Raw genomic sequence first — 19128 nt, forward strand, 5'->3', positions numbered from 1 at the left:
AGCGTGTTTATTTCCCAGATTCCCAGACTCCCAAAATAATTGCACAGAAACCACATTATTGCAATACTATTTGTCTAATAGCTTTAGTGTATTTCTGGATAACTCTTATATCCTAAACTAACCCATCTCCATTAATCTGTATATCACCATGAGGCTGTGGCTTACCTGATAAAGTTCCAGTGTCTATCTCCAGCAGGGTTACATGGCTTCTCTCTGACTCCACCTTCTTTCTTCCAGCATTCAGTTTATTTTTCCCACCTACCTCTCTCATTCTGCCCTATGCAAGCCTAAGACAGTTTCATTATTAACCAATGGTATTCTGTTGAAATAGGGGCAGCTGGGCTGCGTCCCCAGCACCCCGGGCCACCTGGCTCGGCTAGCTTATGCCCCGAAATAACAACACACAAATTGTATTAATTTAAACACTGCTTGACCCTTTAGCTCTAGCCCTTACTGGCTAATTCTGATATCTCGATCAACCCATCTCTAATAATCTGTGAGCACCGGTCTTACTGGGGAGATTCTAGCCTATGTCCATCCTGGGTCGGAGCTTCATCGCATGTGTCTCAGAGAGCAGAGTTCTCACGTCCGCCCTGGAGAGAGGAGCATGGCGTCTCTGTCTGAGGCATCTGCCCCCAAGAGGAGAGCTGTTGAGTCTGAGCTCACTTCCTCTTCCTCCCAGCATTCTGTTCTGTTTACTCCTCCCACCTATGTTTTAACCTATCAGGGCAAGCAGCTTCTTTATTTAATTAACCAATGACCTTCCTCCATCAGTATTCACAGCATACAGAGGGAAAACCCACATCACTTTCCCTTTTCTGTTTAAATAAAAAGGATGGTTTTAACTTTAACATAGTAAATTTGCATATAACAAAACAGGTATCAAGCAAGAATTACAGTTACACTATTTGTACCTACTTTATCTTTTATTATAACTAAGGAAAACTATAACGTTCTACTCTTCAAATCTATCAAATACTCCAGAAGCATATTAAATAATATTATTTAAATAAACAGGAAGTGCATTATAAGCAACTTCCAAAACTCTAGAAGTGACAGAGACATCTCGCTGCCTGGACAGTCACCCAAAATTCTTCTGTAATATTAGGGCATCCCTCTTCAGCCTACAGGCCCATTGTGTCCAGCAGACTTTTCCATGAAGCAGGAAATTTCAAAGGCAGTTCTACCTATATTGGCAATTTGTCAATCACTTTCTTCTGCATCTTGCAGAATGTCTAGAAGATTCTTTCATGAAGTAGGAACCCCAAGTACCATCTCACCTTTAGGCAAGTACAGCAGTCATATCTCTGCAGGCCCTACATGTTCAGTTCATACAGCATAACATCAAGCAGTCCAGGCAAGAGGAGTTTCTTGCCCAAATGGCAAACAAACTCCATAAGAAGCCTCTTCGATGCCCTTTTTCTCTTGAATTAATTGGTGCTGTCAGGAGTAGATGTGTCCCATTGTACAAAAAGTCCTAAGTTATTAAAACATACAAATGCCATATTCTGTAGTCCTTGAAAGATCTGAAGAATATCAATCCATCTGAAATACATTTCTGTACATCTAGAAGACCTAAATAACATGACTATGAGCTTGACTATTATAGTTGATTATCTATTAATCTATATTTCTTAATTATACATTATATTTTAAAATGAGCTGTGCAAACACAGTTCCTTAATCAAGAGCAGAAATATACATATAACAAAATTGACCTAAAATTTGTATCAATAAATCAAGATCCATACCAATGCAAATTATTCACCTCTATAGCACCACCATCATATCCATCCCCACCATCATCACCCCACCATCATCATCTTCAGTGCTGTGGGACAAAGGTCTTTTATCCTGTTGCTTACATTATTCTAATAAAATGCTGATTGGCCACTAGTCAAGCAGGAAGTAGAGGCGGGGTGACTAGGCAGGAAGTAGAGGCGGGGTGACTAGGCAGGAAGTAGAGGCGGGGTGACTAGGCAGGAAGTAGAGGAGGGACAACCAGAACAGAATTCTGGGAATAGGAAGGAGTCAGTCTACAGTTGTCACCCAGACGCAGAGGAAGCAAGATGAGAATGCCTTGCTGAAGAAGGGTACCAAGCCACATGGCTAACACAGACAAGAATTATGGGCTAATATAAGTTATAAGAGTTATGAGAAGCCTGAAATAATAGGCCATCCAGTTTATGATTAATGTGACCTCTGTGTGTTTCTGTGGGACTGAATGGCTGTGGGACCTGGCGGGACAGAAACCTCAGCCAACAATTTTCCATCACTAACAGCATATGCTTCACTTTAATCCCCAATTATCATATCGTCCCCATCATCACCACCATCTCTGTCACCTCGGCCATCCCCACTTCTACCATATTGCTCTCACCAGCATGTCTTTATCACTTCCTCCATCACATTATGGCCATCATCTCTGTCATCACTACTGCCATCTCCACTACCATCTCTATCACTGCCCCATCTCCGTTATCTCCACCCCTGTCCTATTAACATCCTCACCACCATCGTCGATGTTAGCTCTATCATCTCCATCCCTGTTATTTCCATCAATGCTATAAATCATCATCACACTCTTTACCAGGAAGGACCTTAGTACCTCATAATCATACCAGCATTTAACCACCCCTGCCATATCACCAACAACACAGTGGTCACCACCACCACCAACACAGTGGTCATCACTATCAACACAGTGGTCATCACTGTCAACACAGTGGTCATCACCATCATCAACACAGTGGTCATCACCATCATCAACACAGTGGTCATCACCATCATCAACACAGTGGTCACCACCACCAACACAGTGATCACCACTATCAATACAGTGGTCACCATCATCAACACAGTAGGCACCACCATCACCACAGTGCACCATCATCATCACCATTGCCATCACCTCTACCACTGTGGGCATCACTAGCCACCATCACTGTCTTCTCCCACGGGCAGCATAATCCCCACCATCACCCGCAGAAATGCCCATGTCCATCACTGCCATCATCGTAGCCCCCATCACCCTTGCCATCACTCTCATTAGGTCTCTCCTTTTGAACTTCATCCTGCTTCTAAAGCCCGAAGCCTTGGCTGTGCCTCACTCACCTGCCTATTCCTCTGTGATGCTGAGTTTGTTCTCCCTGCTTCACAAGAAGACTGGGGCTCCAAGAGGAGGACCTAGGACAGACATAGATCAATGTACAAGACAAAGGTTTTGATTTGGCTTTTTTGAGGGCTGGAGTCAGGCCTCCCATGTTAGTCAGCTTTCTCTCTCTCTCTCTCTCTCTCTCTCTCTCTCTCTCTCTCTCTCTCTCTAACAAAATACCTGAGATGAATTTCTCCCTAAAAAGAAAATGATTTATTTTACCAACAGCTTCGGGAGTCTGTGGCTAACTGGTTCTGTATACATCTCTTCTCTGGGGACCCAGGAGCTGTCAGACATCAGTCACAGTAGGCAGTGAGTAATTGACCAGGCATAGCAGACAGGCCCTGGAGTCAAGGTGCCTGGACTTGAATGCCACCTCCATCAGAGCCAAGCTGCTTGACCTTGTCAAGACTGGATTATTTCCTCTAATTTCTGTTTTCTCCTCCGTAAAGCAAAGTCCTTAATTAAGTACGGATAGAGACGGCCATGGAAACAAGCCTGGCATCCTTTCACTGCATGTGGAAGACAGTGGCAGGAGAACAACCATGAGCTCCAGGCTCCCCGGATGCCTGTCTGGACGCAGAAGCCTCGCTGCCCTCCTGCAGACTCTTCTCCAGGTTGGGATCTAGAAATGAATGCTGGGAATCAAGTGCCTCTCCAAGGTCTTCCCAGACCCTTTGACTGGGCCAGGCAATCACCACAGCAGTTCCCCACATTTACAAACTTCCCTCCTAAGGCTGCAGCCAGAGAGGGGGACAGCGACAGGGTCACATCAGGCCAGCACTGTGGATAGGGATATTCCCCTGCATCCTGAGCTTGATGTACCTCTCTGATCCAGCTCCTCGCCCCCAGAAGCTTGAGTGCTTGCAGAGCCGTGAATTAGTCTGTAGCTGCGTTTCCTTGGCCAGCACTGCTCCGTGAAGAGTCTGCACCAGGCACCAGGTCCCCAGCACCAGCCACACAGGCTTGTGAATACAAGCCCCTAGGCCTGACACAGGGAGAAGGCCTGATGTTGGGTCCTTGTGTGGGATCTGAATTCCTTCTCCTGATCCCCTGGTCATAGGGACTAACCTGAGACCCTGACTGGTTCAGGGAGGTGTCAACACACACAGAAACACAAACTTTTATCTTTTCACTTCTCTCCTCCCCCACTCCAGAACCACTTTTCATCTTTGATTTTTCTCCAGGGCATTTGACCGGCTGCACTGACAACTATGGACACCAGGGGGCAATATATAACTTCATTTTTATAGAAGGAAAAAGGGTTCATGTAAACTGCGACAGCTCACAGGTGGAGAAACTAGCACAGAGGGAGCCTCAGGGGCCAATGCTCAAGATCACATGATAAGAAAACACTATGGGCTAGAGCCATCTCACACCAGAAGGCTGAATAAAGCAATAGGAAGGCCAACCAGTACTCATGGATTTCCATAGGAACTCATGTCCCCAAAGGAGCCTGGCAGGGGACAGAAAGAAGACAAGTCAATGGGGTGCATCAGGGGCCTGGTGTGTGGCCATCTGCAGCCCAGGTCTGTCTAGCTGCAGCCCAGGTCTGTCTAGCTGCAGCCCAGGTCTGTCCAGCAGCTGCTCAGTTCCAACTCACATCAAGATACTTGGCCCTTTTTTCCCATCACCAAAAGACACATAGTTAAATGTTAATGTGAAATTTTCAAGTTTGGGGTTTTTTGTTTGTTGGTTGGTTGGTTTTTGGTTTTTCAAGATAGGGTTTCTCTATGTACCTTTGGGCCTGTCCTGGAACTCACTCTGTAGACCAGGCTGGCCTTGAATTTACAGAGATCCACCCACTTCTGCCTCCTAACTACTGGGATTAAAGGCATGCACCACCTCCTTCTGGCAATTTCCAAGTTTTTAAAGCTGACAACAGAAGTCTATGTCCCCACCACTGGCTTTCGGGGGTGGGGGAGGTCTACTAGAGATTTTTATTTTGTTGATGGCCTGAAACTCCCTATGTAGACCAGGATGCCCTGTCTCCTCCAGAGTGCCGGGATTGTGTACCCATGATCAACCCTGACTGGAGAGTGCTTTGTTTGACCTACTATTGTGTACTCCACCCCCGTTAGTGTGAGGGCTGTTCTTCCTGTTTCTCCTTCCCCAGTACTTTCCCACTCACCTCTGGTGGACGGTGATCTGGACATGAAATCATTGAGGGGAGTTTGTATACCTGTTTCCTCTGAACTGAAATATTCCCTCTCAAAGGGAAGAAGGAGGCTCAGAAGACTCAGAAAGCTAAGGAAGTGTCCAAGGCTTGTGGGCCTCACAATGACCAGAATTCTCAAGGCCCCTCCCCACAGTAACCTTGTTAGGGAGAGGAAAGACTCTTTGGTGGAGCAGTCAGCCTGTTGGGAGTCCAGGGATACAGCCTTCATGAGATGTTACTCCTGCTTTGAAGGACTTTTGGGTGATGCTGTAGCTGCCTGAGGTCACTTGTGCTTCCTGGAGTAACTCCAAGAGACCCATTGGTTCTCCCAGATGTGGTGTAGGAGGTCCTTCTGTTTGTGTGTTGCTTTCATTGGCTAATGAATAAAGAAACTGCCTTGGCCTACTTGATAGGGCAGAACTTAGGTAGGTGGGGAAGACAGAGCTGAATGCTGGGAGGAAGAGAGGTGGAGTAAGAGGAAGATGCCTTGGAGCCGCCAGAGACAGACATGCCGAATCTTTTCCGGTAAGCCACTGCCACGTGATGATATACAGATTAATAGAAATGGGTTAAATCAAGATGTGAGAGTTAGCCAATAAGAGGTTAGAGATAATGGGTCAAACAGTGATTTAATTAATATAATTTCCTTGTGGTTATTTCAGGGCTTAGCTAGCCGGGTGGCCAGGAAGAACAAGTAGGCCCTCTCCCTACAACACAGACTGCTGGATCTGCTCCTTTGGTCTGGCATTGTGGATGCCTGAACTGAGGTGACATTCGTTTTGTCTCCCCACCAAAAGGCACACAGCACGGGCCTCCTCTATACTGGCTTTGCTATGCAGCGGTTCTCACACAGGAGCACGAGGGCTGTGGATAATGGTCTCCACCATCTACTGCAAAAATGGCAGGCTGCTTTGCAGTAACTACATAAAGGCTGGATATTTGAAATCTCTGTCTTAGAGATATTCGTAACTTCACTTTGGTGTATGGTTCATAACAGACAAAATGCCTAGTAAAAGACCACAGGAATATCTGTTACAAATAAACTCCCAGTGGCTGCAGAGATGACTTGCGAGTTAAAAGCTTATACTTGCTCTTGCAGATGACCTGGGTTCAGTTCCCACAATCTAATGGTTCACAACTGTTTAAAATTGCATCTGAAGAGATCAGACCCTCTCTTCTAGCCTCCTTGGGTGCCCACACACTTATGGGCATGGATACAGATGTAAGAACTCTAAGCAAATTCTCCAACATCATGTCTGCCTGTGTGCCTTCATATTATGGGCCGTGCTGATAATGGACTAACTCTCTGAAACTGTAAGCCAGCCTCAATTAAATTCACTCATGCTGGGGTAGGCTGTGGTAACGCAGCTGTCTATGAGTCATTTCTGCTCATGTAAGTAACCCCCTCACCCATATTCCAGTAAGTAACCCCAATAAAACTCATTGCTTCACCAAGTTGGACTTTGGTGGCATTTATACTTTGGTCTGTTGTGAGCTCCCTGCTTGCGGTGAGTTGATGTGTGTGTTGGTCACCCCAGTAAAAGTTTTGTCACACAGCAGCGGTCTGTGAATCACCATCACAAACATCCTATCATGGAGATCAAGGCAGAACCCCAAGCAGGATGGGAGGGAATGATGTTTTATGGTCATTTGGCAAAGGTTGGACAGGATCAAGATTTAGCGCCCAACCCAGGACATAGTAACATACCTAGTCTCTCATTGTGTCTCTGCACTGGTAGCATCCACAGTGTCTGGGAACTTGATAAGATCTTGGCATCTTATAGAATAAATGGCTGTTGTCTCAGGAAAGGTCCCTGAGATTATTTTTATTTATTTGTGTGTTTATTTATTAATTTACGTGGTGTGTGTGTGTGTGTGTGTGTGTGTGTGTGTGTGTGTACATGCTGCACATGCAAAGGTGGCCTCAGAAGCAGAAAGAAGATTTTAGGTGGGTAGGAGCTGGAGTTACATGCTGCTGTGGTCTTCCCAATGGAAGTGCTGAAACCAGACTCTGGTTCTCTGGAAGAGCATCAAGCATTCATAACCCTTGAGTTATCTCTCCAGCCTGTTTCCTAAACTCAGGTATATAAATTCTTTAATTAATTCATTACCCATTTTGGAGACAGCCTAGATGACTCTGAACTCATAATGCTCCTGCCTTTGCCTCCTAAGTGTGGGACTTCAGCTTATACCACCAGACCTGGCTAGTCCACACACCAGGCTGAACTCTTGGTGTTGGCATGAGATTTCTTTCCCACTTGGTCCTGCTACTGTTCAGCCCCAAAGAAGCACACAGAGGTCTACATTAATCATAAACTGGATGGCCTATTACCTCAGGCTTCTTATAACTCTTATAACTTATATTAGCCCATAATTCTTGTCTGTGTTAGCCATGTGGCTTGGTACCTTTCTTCAGCAAGGCATTCTCATCTTGCTTCCTCTGTGTCTGGGTGACGGCTGCAGACTGACTTTCCTCTTCCCAGAATTCTCCTGTTCTCATTGCCCCTCCTCTACTTCCTGCCTGGTTGCCCTACCTATACTTCCTGCCTGACTAGTGGCCAATCATCATTTTATTAAACAAGTACAAAAACCAAATCTTTACAGGGTAAAACCATTGTCTGACAGCACTTCCCCCTCCCTTTTTTTCAAAACAAGAACTCTGAATCAAATCTTCCTTGTTTATCTTTCTTCCTTACCATTATCCACATGACTTGTAGCCAACACTCTAAACAAAGAAAAACACCCATAATGCATTTTTGGGGGATGTGGGCATAGTGTTCCAGGCTGCTTCCTGCTGATTTTGGGCACTGATAATCTTATATGGACCTAAAGAAAATTTTTAATTACAGTTAAGTCCTGACTAGAAAGTCCTGTGAGGCTTGATCATCTCAGCTAGCAGTCTTGACTGTTCTGGATGTAGAACTCAGAGGAAACTCCAACAGAGGTCCTCTGAAACGTTGGATCATCTGGCCATCTTCTACCGGAGATTTTGGGGTTTCCTTGATCAAACTTGATTTTTCTTAGCCCAGAATGAATCCACAGCCTCTCAGTTCCTGTGGAAACAAAAACAAAACCTCTTCCCCAAAGTAGCATATCTTTTGACTCCAATTTTTAAGTCAAGGCATTTTCAAAATACCTATCTTAGATTAATCTAGCAGCATTTATAATCAAATATCTTTTAGCAGCTGTTGCTTCTTCTTCAGCATTCAAACAATTCATATACAACACAATAACATACAGTATCCAGACTCTCTGTGTATTTTCCATCTTTATGTGGCTTTATTTTAAACTCTCTTATTTTTCTTTTTCTTTTTAATTTTTGGTTTTTTGAGACAGGGTTTATCTGTGTATCTTTGGCTTCCTGGAACTCACTCTGTAGACCAGGCTGTCATTTAACTCACTTCCCAAGTGCTGGAATTAAAGGTGTGTGCTACCACACCTTGAACTCACAGAGATCCTCCTGCCTCTGCCTCCCAAGTGTTAGGATTAAAAGTGTGTGCCACCACACCTGACTACTCTTTCTTTCTTTTTTATTTTAAGGACTTTGTCTTTTTTTCTTTTCTCTCCCAAGCCTACATATATTTTAAAACACACTGTTAACCATTTAGAGGCTTTCTTCATCTTTGAATCTCTCTTTACTGTATATCTCTCTTTTTCTGACCACATGAGTTTTTAATTTGCTAGGCAATATGGCTAGGATTAAAGCTGTGGCTTTGATGACTGGATACACCCTATTCCTTAGCTTTCTGAGAGTCTACCCTCATGGCAGAGGTACTGGCTGGGACCATGTTTATTGTCACAACTTTATGAAGTTTCAAGGTCCCTGCCACCACCAAAAAGCATACGGTTGGCTATTCATCAACACCAATTAAGTGTTTCATGGTGGGACCTCTTAAAAGAGCTGCAAGATTTTTGCAGCTAAAGCAGAATCAGGAAATCTCTCTTAAATGAGATGTGCTTGCCTCTAGCAAACAGAGAACACCCAAGAAAATGCTGCCATGAGGCCATGCTTAACTCTGTTCTTTTTGTGTCTAGAATTCCTTCCCAAACCCTCTCAGGTTTTATGTGGATGCAGTTGCCTCACGTTGGGTGACATTGTTGACAGAGGTTTCTGACAATGGTTTTACCCTGTAAAGATTTGTTTCTTGTACTTGTTTAATAAAATGCTGATTGGCCAGTATCTAGGCAGAAAGTAGAGGCAGGACAATGAGAATAGGATAATTCTAGGAAGAGGGAAGAGTCGGTCTGCAGTCGCCACCCAGATGCAGAGGAAGAATGATGAGAAGGCCTTGCTGTACCAAGCCACATGGCTGACACAGACAATAATTATGGGCTAATATAAGCTATAAGAGTTATAAGAAGGCCAACCAGTTTATGGTTAATGTAGACCTCTGTGTGTTTCTTTGGGACTAAACAGTTGCGGGACTGGACCAGACAGAAAACTCAGTCAACATCTCAGTGAACGCCATCTCTCCTTATCCCCAAGTCAGGAGCAGTATCTCATATCCTTAAGCACAGCACTCGGGAGGCTGGAGGAGAAGCAAAATTTGAGGACAGCCTGGGCTGCACAAGACCCTGTCTCAAAAAACCAAGTCAAAAGAAAATAATTTTTTATTTTCAAAGGGTTACCCTCAGAATTAACATTAATAATTTTGTTACTTATCTTTTGTTTCTTTTTTGTTTCTAGACAGGATTTCATGCAGCCCATGTAGTACCTCAAACTTGCTGTGTGGGTAAGGCTGGCCCCAAACTCCTGATCCTCTTGACTCTACCCCCTGAATACTGGGATAGGTGTGAGCCAGAATACCTGGCTGTTAGTCCAGACTCTGCCTCCCAAGTGCTGGGATTAAATGTGTGCACCACAATCACCTGGCATGTTAGTCTCTAGTTCTTACAGGCAAATTCTAAGTACTTTATTTTGCCCTGGGTTACACAGCTGCCAGGTCTACCTCGGTCCTGTGAGTCTTAGTCCCTAAGTGTTAATCTATTTCAAGTAGTGGCTCTCAAACTCAAAGCTAACTCAGAATCATCTGGATACCTTGTAAAAACAAACCACTGTAGTTTCTCACTCTGTTCTTCTGGGATGTCTCAAACTCCAAACATGCTCCTAACAAGTTCCCAGGCAATGGTGGCGCTTCTGGGGGTGAGGACAGAGCTTTTGCCAACCTCTGGGCATCCAGCGTTCCCTATGCGTTGGGTTCCTGCGAAGCAGGCTCCTTCATACCCTCCACAGCGGCTGTTCTGAGACGCAAATGCCTGCTGCTGCAAGCTTTGCCAGCGCACAGGTTAAGGGGTCTGGACAACATGCCTAAGGCTTGTCCACAGTCTGGACATGCAAGGTAGGGTGTGCAGACTTCTGGAGATCTTTGTAGCCCACTTTCTAAAGGGAGAAGACAGCCATGGAGGACTCAGGCCTTCAACCCTCTCCTGCTAAGTACTCATCAACCTGCTGTACTATGGCTGGCTGGCCTGGGCCACTTCTTCAAGGGCCCAAATCCAAGAAAGCTAGGGTGACTATGCTGTTAGACTCTAGCCCATGACTTACTTCATCTTTCTAAATCTTGGGTTGTTCATCTGTAAAATGGGCTCAAGGAAAATAGTCCATTAGTAGAACTCAAAGATCACGGCTTTCACAGTCTTGGCTAATCAGCAAGGGTTCAACCATTGGTAGCTATTAATATTTTCAAAAAGTGTTTGGGTCCTGGCAGTCTCCACATGGAGTCCTAGTCTTGGAACGTGAACGCTCCCAAGCCATTCCCGGGTTGCGCCAGGATAAGCCAGGTCGTAGAATGCCAGCGTGGGGGCCCGAGGCTTGCAGCCCTGAGCAGGGGTTGCCAGGGGGAACAAGATCAGGGCGAAGCAGAGAACCTTTGGGGAGGAGCAGAGATGGGGCGTGGCCTCCCAGTTGGAGGCCCGGGGGTAAACCGTTGGAGAAAGGGATTGAGCGAAGGGTTTAGGAGGACCGCCAGCTGCTTAGGAGGGACCTGGGAAGGATGAGGAAGACTGCAGGGGAAAGGACTATTAGGCAGGGCTGTTAGAGGCTGGAAGGGCACAGAAAACAATGCAGAGACTTGGGTTCCAGGGCAGGCTTTATCCTCTGGAGGCCCAAAGCAGGCGGAGCAAACCGCTCGCATAGCCTCACCTCCAGGCTATTAGTGGACAGGAAAGAGCGCTGCTTGCAGACTGCAGGGCTGGAGGCGGAGCTGAGGGTTGGCAAAGGGCAGCCCAGGGTGTGTCCGTTTGATTGGACCTGGAGGCCGTGGTAGGCGGAGCTTGGTGCTACCTCCCGCAGGCCCCAAAGGAGCAGTATGAGGGCGTGTCGAGGGCGTGGTGTCGGGGGCGTGGCGTGGCCTGACAAGGCCGTTGAGTTTGTGGACAGACTCAGGAAGGGGGTGGCGGGGAAAAGTGGAAGGATTGAACCAAGCTGCGCAGTCAAACGCGGACTGAGGCGCCAGTTCAAGAAGCCGGACTAAAAGCGTATAGCCAGAACAGAGACAGCAGGTAAGAGGGGCCTGGAGTGGGGCGGGACAACTGGAAGCAAACTTCTGCAGCCTTCGCGGCTGGCTTGGCAACAGGTAATAGACCGGAGCAGTTAGGGGCTGAGAAAGATTCGTCTCCGAGTCCCGAACTCCCTAGTTCTAGCTGCGCCACACACCAGCCCTGTGGCCCTAGGCCGGTCCCTGCCCCCAACCCTGAGCTACTCGGGTTCCAGAAGGAGGAAGTTGACAGAAGTGAGCCTGGTGCTCCCTGAGTGCCCTTTCTCACCAAAGCCCTGGAAGGTAAGGGCTAGCAGGTGACAGGCACTGCGATGCGGGAGGCCACCCGCATTCAGATTGCGCTAGACCTCAGCAGCAAAATGCCACTGAGAAAAATGACTTGATATGTCACCTTGAGTTACTGAGTCCCACGACAGGACTCCAAAGTAGAGCAATTAACATTCTTTCCTTCCTTCTAACTGCTGAGCGCTCCACTCGGGCTCGCAGTGGAAACGGCCAGGCTTTTCCAGGTGAGCTGGTGGAGGAATAGCACTTTTGGGGTGAATGCAAAGTAAAAGGAGAAACCCTACAAAACCTGCTTAGAATCTAGCCAGGCCCCCCTGCTGTGCCCAGGCTAAGGTACCTGTGCTGAAGCGGCTCCACTCCTGATAGTGGTGGGGGTCCCTGGGTCCTGGCTGTGTCAAGGATTTGGGACTCAGCCAATTTAAATTCCACTCCCCTTCAAATTTTAGTTTCCTCATCCGTGACGTTGGGGAAAACGACCTGACAGTAGCAGCAAAGAACTAAATGAAACCGTGTGCGCAATGCCTGACAAGACACTGGTGGCCCAGAAACCTCACTGAGAGGCTCCTGTGATGTCAGTGGGCAGGTGATAGGTTGCCTTTCTTCTGGGAAATAAACCTACTTATTTTGGGGGTTCATCTTGGTTTGAAGGGCTGATGGGTAGCTGCCATTGTCTCCTCCTTGACCTCACCAGAGCCAGAAACAGCCACTAGCCACATCACCTTGTTCTGTTGTACATGAACTAAAGAGTGCCTGAGTTCATTTCATTGCATGGGGTTGATGAGTGTTGAATTTAAAGACCCCCAAAAGAGTCCATACTGCATACCCAACAGAGCTGAGGATGTAGATGTGCGTTCTCGAAGGGACCTGGCTGGCATTGCCCTCATCCTGAGCTGCTCTGAGACTCTCACCCATTCCCTGCCTGGAGAGCCTCTCTTACCGCCAGTATCAGTCCAGGGCAAGTCCCAGGGCGCTGTGAAGCTCTAGTGGCTGGAGGCTCAGTTTGTGGTAAGATGAGCAAATGGTCTGTGGGAGCAGAATGGGCACAGGAGGCGTGGAAGGTGCTGTGTGTGTGTGTGTGTGTGTGTGTTATAATCTGTGAGGAGACTCTGGAGAGCCAGAGCCAGTGTTAGGGATGGGAATGAGACATGGGCAGGACTTTCTGCCTGTACTCCTTGTCCTGATTAAGCTTGGACCCACACTCCCTGCTCCTTGAGAGTCAGCATTTCGGTGGCACTAGATGAGCATTTTCTGCCATGAGGAGGGAGCCACACTGGTGGAAAGAGACCCCTCCCACCACCACTCCCATTCTGTGCCTTGAATGCCAAGCAAATAGCACGATACTGGGCCCTCACCTTGGGTTTCTCAGCATCTGAGAAGGAACTTGGATCATGGAATGAGACACAAGATAGTCAAAGAAAGGATGAGAAGGGCCTTTGGGGCCTTCAGGACTGGGAAGTTTGTGCAGAGTGTTCTGGCAGAGGAAGATGCTCAAAGGCAAGGCCAGCCTGTTGAGCGAGCTCTGGGGAAATGGCTGGGTTGCTGGTCCAGCTCAGTGATTCTCACCCTTCTTAACACTACGACCCTTTAATACAGCTCCTAATGTTATGGTGACCCCCAACCATGACATGGCTTTCATTGCCACTTCATATCTGTAATTTTGCTACTGTTATGAGTTATAGTGTAAATATCTTGTGTTTTCCGATGGCCTTAGGTGACTCTTGTGAAAGGGTCATTTGACCCCCCAAATGAAACACTGGTCTAGCTGCAGCTGGGCTTTTAGGGTGGGCAATGCAGGGATACTGGGGGGATGAACCCCAGAAGGCTCTGAATGCCAATAAGAAAAGCTTGGGCTTGTATCACAGAGTGAGAAGAGCTACCGAAGGTTAGAGAGAGCAGGGGAGGGATGTAAAGCTTGACACCGCGTGCGCCAGACATACAGGAGCAGATGACCTAACAAGGCTAGGGACTTTCGGTGGAAGGAGGCTACAGGCTAGAAAAGACAGCGGGTCAAGGGTGATGCAGCAGGGCGAGGGGGTATAGCCCTGCCCTGCCCTGCTGTGGGGCCCAACTGGGGCTCATGAAGGTGGTTACACTGAGTGTGTGGCAGTCACAGGAAGATGAAGGCTATTGAGTGAAGAAGTGAGGTCTGGGCTGAGTTGGGGAGCCTGTGCCAGCCAGCAGTGGGCATCTGATCAGAGCGGATAGGAAGAGTACCCAGGATTCCCTCTTCAGCCCCGAGAAGGTAGGGTGAGAGATCAGCCATTTGGGCACAAGTTTCCCACAAGGAATGGCTTTTGGTTCCCTGGGGTTAAAGTCTGACATGCAGGGGCATCCCCTTAGTTTAGAAGAGGAAGTTCCCACTGACTGGCAACTCCCTCCACCTTGGGGACCCAATTCTTTCATCTGAGGGCCAAGTAGGGTCTGATCTTCATTCACTGGGGAAGGGGGTGTCCCAAGACACTGCCGCCTTACCCAGCGGCCTAGGTCCTGATCACTGCTTTGGATTTAAAATGTCCGGAGCCTGCAGGCTCTCCTGCATCGAGACCTTAGCCTTAGCCTCTTCTCTAAACCATTATGCCCACTTCCTTTGCCCTGTGGGAAGCTGGGTTGTAGCCATGATATAATCACTAGCAACAAACAGCCGGGATTTGGCTCTGCAAGAGGCAGCTGGCGGAAGGGGTGTAGATGTGGAGAACCCAGGCTGCTTGGCCTGGACCCCTCTGTAGAACAGGATGGGGTTGGGGAGGTGACCTGTTTAATCACAGGAAAGGGCCAGCATGAGTCTGAGAAGCCTGAAAGGGAAGCCCAGAGGTAAACAGGGCCCAGTGGTCTAGATATGTCCTTCCCCGCCCCTCAGCTGCTGATGCTGTCCTGCTGAGAGGAGCCTCCCTGAAGCCAGTGCCCTCAGGGTCCAGCTGGGGTCTGTCCAGTTGACTTACTCCTGACTCACTCCTGGGACTCCCCCAGCACCACAGTGAGCTTCCTGTTAGCAGCTGACACACGTAGGCTGATGCGCAGAAGCAGCTGAGAAGAGCGGAGACAAATGGGGGCTAGCTCTCGTGCTTGTCCACATGGGAACGGAGAGAAGTCCTCTCTGGGCATCTCTTCCGGGCCCTGCTGTCAGCCAGCCATTACTTCGTTTTCAGGCAGCACGCACATACAAGGCCCAAGCTCAGTCCAGAGGGCTGAGCAGTGCTCTCTGCCTGGCTTGTCCCGCCTCCTGGTCTGTACACCCCATTCTACCTGATCGAGCTGAGCATATATCATGTCACGTGGCTCAGCACTGCACCCTCGGGCTCCATGTCCCAGCTCTGAAACTGTTTCTGAGCCTCAGTTTCTGAACCAGGAAAGTGATGATAGTGGTGGTTATGGCTTCGTGGGGTGGTGTGAGGACCCCACAAACACTTGTATGGGAAAAAGCGCTGGGCAGATGCTGAATGGCTGAGTGTAGTTAGGGTCTGCATCTGGTTAGCTCATTCCAGCTCCACCAGGGACATTTCTCAGTATGCCTTCCTCCTCGGCCTTTTATGCCTCTCCAATATGCACTCATGGGGTGTCCCAAGACACTAGTCATTTCTAAGTGTCGGGTGCTCCTAGGTTCTTCCTACTGGTTTGAGGCGTACAGACAGGGACTCATATAGACAGCCTCCTGGGCAGGGATTACCCCCTCCCATTTATGTACCTTGGCCCACAGTGAACACTCAGGAAATGGCTGATAAGAGGGTTGTCTTTTGGGAACTTCAGTAGGGCTTAGCTCAGTGTGAGATCCTTGGTGACGTCTTTGGGGTCACACTTTCAGGAAGCAGGACCTTGAAACTGCACCAGGAAGGGGGGTGGGCTACAGGGCTTCCGTTTCCCTGTGAAGCCTGGGCCTTTACAGAGGGGGAAAAGCCAGCTTCCTCAGTTTTAGCCTAGTGAGGGACCTCTGCAGCCCTTAGTGAACCCTTACTCGGCCAAAGGCACTTCCCTGGCAGCAGCTGACAGTGGACAGAACTACTGCTTGTGGACTTGGGCTGAGGAAGCTCCAGGATGCCCAGGCCAGGCATCATCCACAGACCACCTGGGCAGTTTGGGAAGTGCTTGGCTTTCTTGACCTGTGCTACAGTGTCTGTGCCTTTTGGGCCACAACCCAGCTCTCCTTGATAAGGTAGGAGTCCCGTGTGTGCTAGCTCAGCGTCTGGGCCTGTGCTTTGGGCTGACACAACACTGAACAGAGTGCTGGGGGCTGGAGACATCCCTAGGATGTCTGCGTCTGCTGTTGTTTACTAGTTGGGTGTAACCTTGGGCATGCATCTGCACCCCTAGTACCAGTCAGTGTCAGTACCTGTGCAGGTGACGGCCACAGGTTGCCCATTGTGCTGTCATTGTTTTCTTGTTGCTATGACAGAATTCTGGATAAACAGTATCTTAAAGCGGGGTGGGTTGGGGTGTATTTTGGCTCACAGTTTGAAGGGATACAATCTGCTATGGTGGGGATACTATGGGAGCAGCGGCTTATGCGAAAGTAGCTAGCTTCCTCCTTTTCCTGGAGTCTGAAACGCCAGGCTGTGGGTTGGTGCTGCCTACTCAGGGTGTTTCTTCCCACCTCAATTAACCCAATTTAGATAATCCCTCATAGGCAAGCCCAGAGTCTGGTCTCCTAGGTGATCTTGTCACTTTGGCAGCTAGAATTAACCATCCCTAAGGTAGGGCTTTCACTTCTGCCTAGCTGTAGACCTGGTGTGTTTGGGGGAAACTGTCTTGTGGGCAGGCTTTGTGGAGTTGTCATTAGTGATGCAGGGTGACAGTAGTGATAGCTCAAGGTGCACTGGATGGGCTCCAGCTATCCACATTGCACTACTGTTCACAAGAGACTCTGGCCATGCCCAGATTTGGAGTCCTTTGCAGGCACCAAGGGACAGCGATGCTCACTTCACTGTGTGTTTGACAAAGACATAAGAGCTAATGCTCGTGAAAGATTTCTAACAGTGCTGGCTCCTGCTAGGTGCTGTCTCCATACCTGCTGCTATGGCCATTGCTCCAGTCTCTGGCAGACCAGAGCCTCAAGGCAGCCTTGAATCTAAAGACCAGGCAGTTGGCTTCATACTCCAGCTTGTCCTTAAGACCTGTTGTGAAACCTCAGACAAGCTGCAGCCATTCCCAGACTGTTAGCTGTCATCCCGCAGCTGCTCTGTGGGGCTGTTGTCATCCAGGCACATGTGAGGCCACTGTAGGCAGAGCAGAGCTTTTCCCAGGGAGAGGGCATCTGGATGCTGGCCTGACGCCTGCATTGAGCCAGCCCAGGAGGAAGGTGGAGATTGTCAGAGCTCAATCGCTGCCAGGAGGCTCTACAGGCACACAGTGGTAGGGGCTGCTCCCCCATGACTCCTCACCAAGGCCCCAGTGCAGATAAACACCTGTTTAAATGTGCACAGCAGGATGGAGAGGTGGCTCAGCCTGCAAGCTTGCTCCCAAGTTTGATGAGCTGAGTTCAAGCCACATATTGTGGAAGGAGAGAATTGACTTCCAAAAGTTGTCCTTTGACCTCCACTTTTGTGCCTACACACACATACATGTGCACACACACATACACACACAAACACTGAAAGAATGAATGAACAAATAAATGAATGTAACGACATCAAAAGAAAAACCACCAAATAGGGCTGGAGAGCTGCCTCAGGAGGTAAGAGCACTTTACTGCTCTTGCAAAGGACCTGGGTTCAGTTCCTAACACCCACATGGTGGCTCTCACCTGTCTGCAGCTCCAGTTCCAAGGAGATCTGACTTCCTCTTGTGGCCTCTGTGGATGCCTCATAAACACACAGTGTATTTATGTACATATAGGCAAAACACCCATATATATAGTAGATAACTAAACACCCCAAGTAAATATATATGCCCATTACCATATCAAAATATGCATATTGGAAACATTTATTTCTTTTTAAAATTTTCTTATTTTCTAAACCTTATGTCAGAAGCTCAACTTATTTTGATATTCAATTTTAAAAAATGAACACACACACAACAAAATTAAGAAAATGGATTGTGTAAACTTGAAGTCACATTGAGTTTTTGGTTGTTCATCAATCCTGTTTTTTAGAGGAGGGGTGGAGTGTGGGTTTGAAGAACATATCAGCTTGTTAAGACTCAGGCGACTCCCAGGGAGTGCCTGGGCCACAGCCTGATTGGGTAACCAACACCAGATATGGGTGAGACTATCACAGGTAGCAGAGGTGTGACCCAACCGAAAGCTAGGTGCTTTTCACAGAGCCTGTCACCAGCAGTCAACAAGGACAGCTTGCTTAATTGCCTCTCTGAGCCAGGGCGTCGAATGAGGGCTAAGTGAGTTTAACATATGTGAAAGTCTATGTAGGAAATGGCTTTAGATCTGGACCTGGGGCTTGCACACTGTCTATTCTGGAACCAGGAGAGTCACTTGTTTGGATACAGATGGCATTTGTCGGGAGCCTGCCCCGCTGTAGGACCAGGTGGCAAGAGCAGATAACACCAGGATGGCTTCTTTCTACTGACAACCTGGCTCTTCACCAGGGGAGCCTGGCCTAGCAAGCCTAGTGTGTCTCCCAGAGAGTCCATCAGATAAGCTACCCTTGGATCTGGGGCAGGGACTGAAGAAGGGCAGGGCTGGGCACAAGGCTGGAAGTGTATACTCGATAGAGGCTCCTCCATGGCGGAACAAGCAGAGAGAGGAATGTGTGTTCCCACACACATACATACACTTCAAATGTGGTCAGCACTCGGTACAGGTTCACCACTTGTTGCTAATAACAGCAGTTAGTAGTTAGTTGCACATCTATAGAGAGAAAACAATCTCTGACTCTGTCTCAGGAGCTGGATTATTAGTGTGCTGCTGCAGGGGGCTGGACACTGCATCACCATTTATAGAGGACATAGAAGCTCGGTGGACTCACAGGAGAGGATTGATGTCTTTGAAGTTATATAACGAGCGTGTGGGTGTCTAGGTCTCAGTTCATGTTCTGTCATGTAGAACATCTGCCTCTCTGACCTCTGGCCTGTGTGTGTGTGTGCGT

At 48.1% G+C, this 19128-nt stretch overlaps 1 protein-coding gene across 1 annotated transcript in view; it reads left to right on the plus strand.

Annotated features, from left to right (window-relative positions):
* Positions 1-11691: 11691 nt before the first annotated feature.
* The window catches only part of Cd82 (CD82 molecule), a 46468-nt gene continuing 39031 nt past the window's right edge, over positions 11692-19128 (plus strand). Inside the window, exon 1 of the mRNA XM_005364123.2 lies at positions 11692-11813. The gene's annotated coding sequence lies outside the window, so the exon portion shown is untranslated. The remainder of the gene's footprint in view (positions 11814-19128) is intronic.

This window comes from Microtus ochrogaster (genome assembly GCF_000317375.1).
Source record: "Microtus ochrogaster isolate Prairie Vole_2 chromosome 14 unlocalized genomic scaffold, MicOch1.0 chr14_random_1, whole genome shotgun sequence".
In the NCBI taxonomy this organism is placed as follows: Eukaryota; Metazoa; Chordata; class Mammalia; order Rodentia; family Cricetidae; genus Microtus; species Microtus ochrogaster.